The sequence below is a fragment of the Myotis yumanensis genome, unplaced genomic scaffold (genome assembly GCF_028538775.1).
Source record: "Myotis yumanensis isolate MYYU_CA2020_CCGP unplaced genomic scaffold, mMyoYum1.0.hap1 SCAF_2, whole genome shotgun sequence".
In the NCBI taxonomy this organism is placed as follows: Eukaryota; Metazoa; Chordata; class Mammalia; order Chiroptera; family Vespertilionidae; genus Myotis; species Myotis yumanensis.
Genome location: NW_027223753.1, coordinates 112,899,974 through 112,905,651, shown reverse-complemented (window position 1 = coordinate 112,905,651; position 5,678 = coordinate 112,899,974). Strand labels below are relative to the sequence as shown.

The 5,678-nt window shown below is 43.7% G+C and overlaps 1 pseudogene; it reads right to left on the bottom strand.

Moving 5' to 3' along the window:
* Nucleotides 1-1,082: 1,082 nt before the first annotated feature.
* Nucleotides 1,083-1,890, bottom strand: LOC139002052 (small ribosomal subunit protein eS4, X isoform-like; annotated as a pseudogene).
* Between the last annotated feature and the right edge of the window lie 3,788 nt (nucleotides 1,891-5,678).

Genomic DNA, 5,678 nt, shown 5'->3' with positions numbered 1-5,678 from the left:
TGCTTTCCTCCTACCACCTTGAAACCTCCCTCAGAGTCAACTATAATAGTTTCCTAATTGATCTCTCAACTTTCTTTTCCTCATAGCCCACCTTACACAATATGGCCACATTCATCTTTAAGAAACACTGCTTTGCCACATAGCCTTTTTGTTAAAAATTATTATTGGTTCTCTTTGACCTTTAGAAAAGCATTCAAATTTACTATAGAATTTTCAAATCACAGAATATAATAATTGGAAGGGCCAGGAAACTTGGAATGTCAAAGGCTGGTACCAGGAATATCAGCTGTTAGCTGAACTAGGAAACACACATGTGTGGTCCCACTTAAATATTTTGTCTAATCAGAGGCATGATCTACAAAAATCTCTCTAAAAGAGCAATCTTCAATCTGAATTAAGCAACATTCCAAGGGATTTCTTTTTAAGGGAATCAGTGTCTAGATTTTCTTTCTTTTTTTTTTAATAGGCTTTATTTTTAAAGTAATTTTACATTTACAGAAAAATTAAGATAGTACAGAGCTGTCATGTACCTGGCATCAGTTTCACTAATTACTGACATCCTACAGTGGTATGCTGTATTTGTTACATTTCATAAACCAATATTAATACATTACCATTAACTAAAATTTGTATTTGCATTTTAATTACAATTACATAAAGTCAAAACAAAACTACTTATTTTGCTAGAAACCTACAAATTCAAATATATGCTGAAAATACATCAGAGTAATTGCCCATGCAGCTATGAGATAGGAAGTAGGAAATGTGACTAAAAGGGAATAAGCAAATAAATGAAATAAGAGCTTTTCAGGAGCAGATAGCTGGTTACAAACTGAAAAGTGCAATGAACTAACTCGGGTATCTAAAAAAAGGAAGAGGTTGAAGTGAGAATGACTATAGGGTAAAGGACTGTCATACTCATTTAGCTGTTAAGTCCCACAGGAAAAGGGAATGAAATTTAGGTTAGGAATTATTAACATCTTAGTGGGAGTGTCCATTTTCCCCATCTCCCCCACCCCCCACCCCCATGCTGCATTATCTTTAATTAAGTACAAAGACTCTTCTAATCATGTCACCTCAGCTCATTTCACCAACTGTTTGGCCGCCAGTCTCTTGTCACTCTCTTCAGCAATGGTGAGGCGAATACCCTTTGCACGGGGAAGGGAAATCCATGGTTTGTTGCCTTTGCGGATAATAAAAATATTGGAGAGCCGGGTGGCAAAGCTATTTCCAGTGGTATCTTTGACATGAACTACGTCAAAAGAACCAGGATGTTTCTCTCTGTTGGTGATCACACCAATTCTTCCCAGGTTGGCACCTCCAGTGATCATACACAGGTTACCTGTGTCAAACTTGATGAAACCGGTAATTTTGCCAGATTCCAAATCAATCTGAATGGTGTCGTTCACCTTGATGAGGGGATCAGGGTAGCGGATGGTAGAGCATCATGGGTCACCAGATGAGGGATTCCCTTTGTGCCCACAAAGATCTTCCGCACTTTGCACAGCTTGTACTTGGCTTCAGGTGTTATACGATGAACAGCAAAGCGACCCTTGGTGTCATAGACCAGACGGAAATCCTCTCCTGTCTTATCAATGCTGATGACATCCATAAAGCCAGCAAGGTAGGTTATATCGGTTCAGACTTTGCCATCGATCTTAATGAACCGCTGCATGCAGATCTTCTTTACTTCATCTCCTGTTAGGGCATACTTAAGTCTGATTCTTAGGAAAATGATGAGAGGGAGACATTCTCTCAGCTTGTGGGGACCGGTAGATGGGTGAGGAGCAAATACCCTGGTCAGTTTATCCAGCATCCAATGCTTTGGAGCTGCTACACGCTTCAGGTGCTTCTTGGGACCGCGAGCCATGGCTGTGCTAGGCACAGAAAGAGGACTCTCTTCTTGCTAGTAAAAACGAAATGAAGTTTAAGAAAGCAGTCACCCGCCGTGCCTCGGTCTCCGACGCAATGGTGTCTCAGTGTCTAGATTTCAACTTGTTCTTTCTGAAAACTAGCCTCAAGTTTAATATAAATTCTTTATTTTCACCTTCCATTTTGAAATAACCTCTCTTCCCTTTACCCATCCTGAAACTTACCTTGTAATATCATCTCCAGGATCTCGAGAGCTTGTGGGGAGTGGAGGAAAAGGCAAGCAAAGGGATGATTTAAAATACTGATTTTGAAAGAGCCTCCTTTAATGATTAAGCAAAATCACCTGGCAGGTCTTTTCATGCAAGGTAAGGTATAGTGTTTGACCTGGGGTATTTGGGCCTGTGTTGGGAGGCTCTGGATTCAGATATATTGTACAGTGCAGAGGTGAAGTGATTCAGCATCTCTCATCCAGATTATTGTCAAAGAATCCATAATTCTTTAGGGAGAGACACATGATAGCAATTCAAAGAACAATTGAAATGCTGAAAATGGTGTCTACCATTTGGTTTCAGTTATTCCCCAAACTCAGCCATAGCAGGTACTATTAGTTGGAAAGAATCATCCACGAGTAATGCAAACAGTATAGGTTGTGGACTCTGATGCAGGGCTGAATGGTACAACAAACACAACAAAATGCTCGCATGCTGGATTCTCACACACCTTCCCTGTGCCATCCAATTTTACTAGAGCACATGTGAACGATGCTCTTTAAACTGGTGCTGCTTTGGGGATGTGAAAATCCTTTTCAAGTTAACCAAAATGTTTCTGAGACTACTACATTCTCTGCTGCACTAAATAACACTCATGGGTAAAAATTTTACATACTTCCTTTACATAATGTGGATAGAGTAATTAATATTTACATATATGAAATTATATCATGGAATATCTTTCCATTGGTAGTCAATTCTCATCTTAATTATTCTTTTAAAATAAACAAATAAAATAAAACTAGACTTATTAGTATAGAAACAGAGACCAAAGGAATGACTGGCAGAGGGGAGAGAGTTGGAGGGACTGGTGAAAAATGGAAGGGGGATATGGTCAATAATATTGTACTAAGTTTGCTCAGTGACAGAAGATTACTAGAATTAGTGACATGATCACAGTGTAAGGTATAAAAATGTCGAATCACTCACTATATGGTACACCTGAAACTAATATCCTATATAATAAAGAGTGAATATGCAAATTGACTGTCGCTCCATCACAAAGATGGCGGCGCCCACAGCGGAGGCCGAGTTCCCGTAATGAGCCTTAATAACAAATCAGCAGGGACCTGAGGCTGTGCCCCCCAACCCCCTCCCATGGAGCTTGACAGGGGACCTCAGGCAACGCCCCCCACCTGGCAGGGCTTGAAGGTGGACCTGAGGCTGCGACCCCGCCTAGTGGGGCTTGACAAGGGTGGGACTGGATAAGTCTGGATCTAGCCCAATGGGGGTGGGGCCAGCCAGGTTTGGGTCTTGCGTGATTTTGAGGTGCACGCGGGTGGCCAGGGACTTGACTCTGGGTCCTGTGGTGCACCCCAGAGTCTGACAGGAAGGAGATTTTCATATACATTTTACTGCTTTTCTTTCATCTCTGACACTTCTATTATAGAAAAAGGGCAAATAGCAATGTTAAAATATTTCCACTAATTAATCCCCTATTAATGTGCATGAATTTCATGCACTGGGCCACTAGTCCTATCTAATAAAAGACAAAAAGGGTAATTAACCGTACCTCCGCTATGCTTCCCATTGGCTAATCAGGGAGATATGCAAATTAACTGCCAACAAAGATGGCAGCTGGCAGCCACGAAGCTGAAGCGAGCAGGAGGCTTGCTTGCTCCAGTGATGGAGGAAGCCAAGGTTCCCCGCCTGCCGCGGCCCGGCTCTGAGCCCGAAAGCAACAATGTTTCAATTATAGAAGCTAAACAAACCCCAGATACCTGCTTTTAGCCGACTGCGGCCTCAGAGCAGGGAGCGCCAGTGACGGCAACAATGTTTCAATTATAGAAGGTAAATAAATCTCAGAATTAAAAAAAAGAAAAAAAGGAGAGGTTGGGAGCTTCAGTTGCTAGCCAGGTTGAAAACGGCCCTCAGCCCCTCACCCAGGCTGGCCAGGCACCCCAGCGGGACCACCACCCTGATCCGGGACACCCTTCAGGGCAAACCAGCCGGCCACCACCCGTGCACCAGGCCTCTATCCTATATAGTAAAAGGGTAATATGCAAACTGACCCTAACAGCAGAAAGACTGGGAATGATTGGTCACCATGACACACACTGACCACCAGGGGGCAGACGCTCAATGCAGGAGCTGCCCTCTGGTGGTCAGTGCACTCCCACATGGGGGAGCTCTGCTCAGCCACAAGCCAGGCTGATGGCTGCCAGTACAGCAGTGGTGGTGGGAACTTCTCCTGCCTCCTCAGCAGCACTAAGGATGCCCGAATGCAGCTTAGGCCTTCTCCCTGCTGGCAAGTGGATATCCCCCGAGGGCTCCTGTGCTGCCAGAGGGATGTCTGATTGCCATCTTAGGCCCAATCTCCCAGGGAGCAGGCCTAAGCCAGCAGGTGGTCATCCCCCAAGGGGTCCCAGACTGCGAGAGGACACAGGCTGGGCTGAGGGACGCCCCCACCCCCAAGTGCACAAATTTTTGTGCACCGGACCTCTAGTTTATATAATAAAAGCCTAAGCAGCCATTATGGTGGAACTACCAGAATGATCGGTCACTATGGTGCACACTGACCACCAGGGGGCAGACGCTCAATGCAGGAGCTGGCCCCTAGTGGTCAGTGCATTTGCACAGGGGGGGCACCGCTCAGCCAGATGCCGGGCTCACAGCTGGTGAGCGCAGTGGTGGTGGCGGGAGCCTCTCTCACCTCTGCAGCAGTGCTAAGGAGCAGCAAGCTGAGCAGTAAGGAGCAGTGAGCAGGCGGGTGGTAAGGAGTGAGGGGTCCCAGACTGTGAGAGAGTGTAGGCCAGACTGAAGAACACCCCCCCAAGTGCATGAATTTTGTGCACCAGGCCTCTAGTACTGATATAATATTGTATACCAACTATACTTAAATAATAAATTAATTAATTTAAAAAACATATTTGCAACCCATGGAATGAAAGATCATATTTGTCAATGATACATCGATAAGGGGTTAACTCCAAAATGTATAGGTAACTCATACAACTTAACAGAAGGAAGACAAACAATCCAATTGAAAAATGGGCAAAGGACCTAAATAGACAATTCTCCAAAGTGGACATACAGAAGGCCAAGAGGCATATGAAAATATGCTCAAAGTCACTAACAACCTGAAAGATGCAAATCAAAATGACAATGAGGTATCACCTCACACCTGTCAGAATGCCTATCATCAACAAATAAACAAATGACAAGTGCTGGAGAGGATGTGGAGAAAAGGGAGCCCTAGTACACTGCTGGTGGGAAGGCAGACTGGTGCAGCCATTATGGAAAAGAGTATGGAGTTTCCTTAAAAAATTAAAAATGGAACTACTGTTTGACCCAGTCATCCCACTTCTAGGATATATTCTAAGAAACCCTAAATACCAATCAGAAAGGATATATGCACCCCTATGTTCATAGAAGCACAATTTACAATAGCTAAGATATGGAAACAGCCTAAGTACTTCTCAGCAGATAAGTGGATAAAAAAGTGTGGTACACACATAGTCATATCAATTGATGCAGAAAAAGCATTTGACAAAATCCAACACCCATTTTTGATAAAAACTCTCAGCAAGGTGGGAA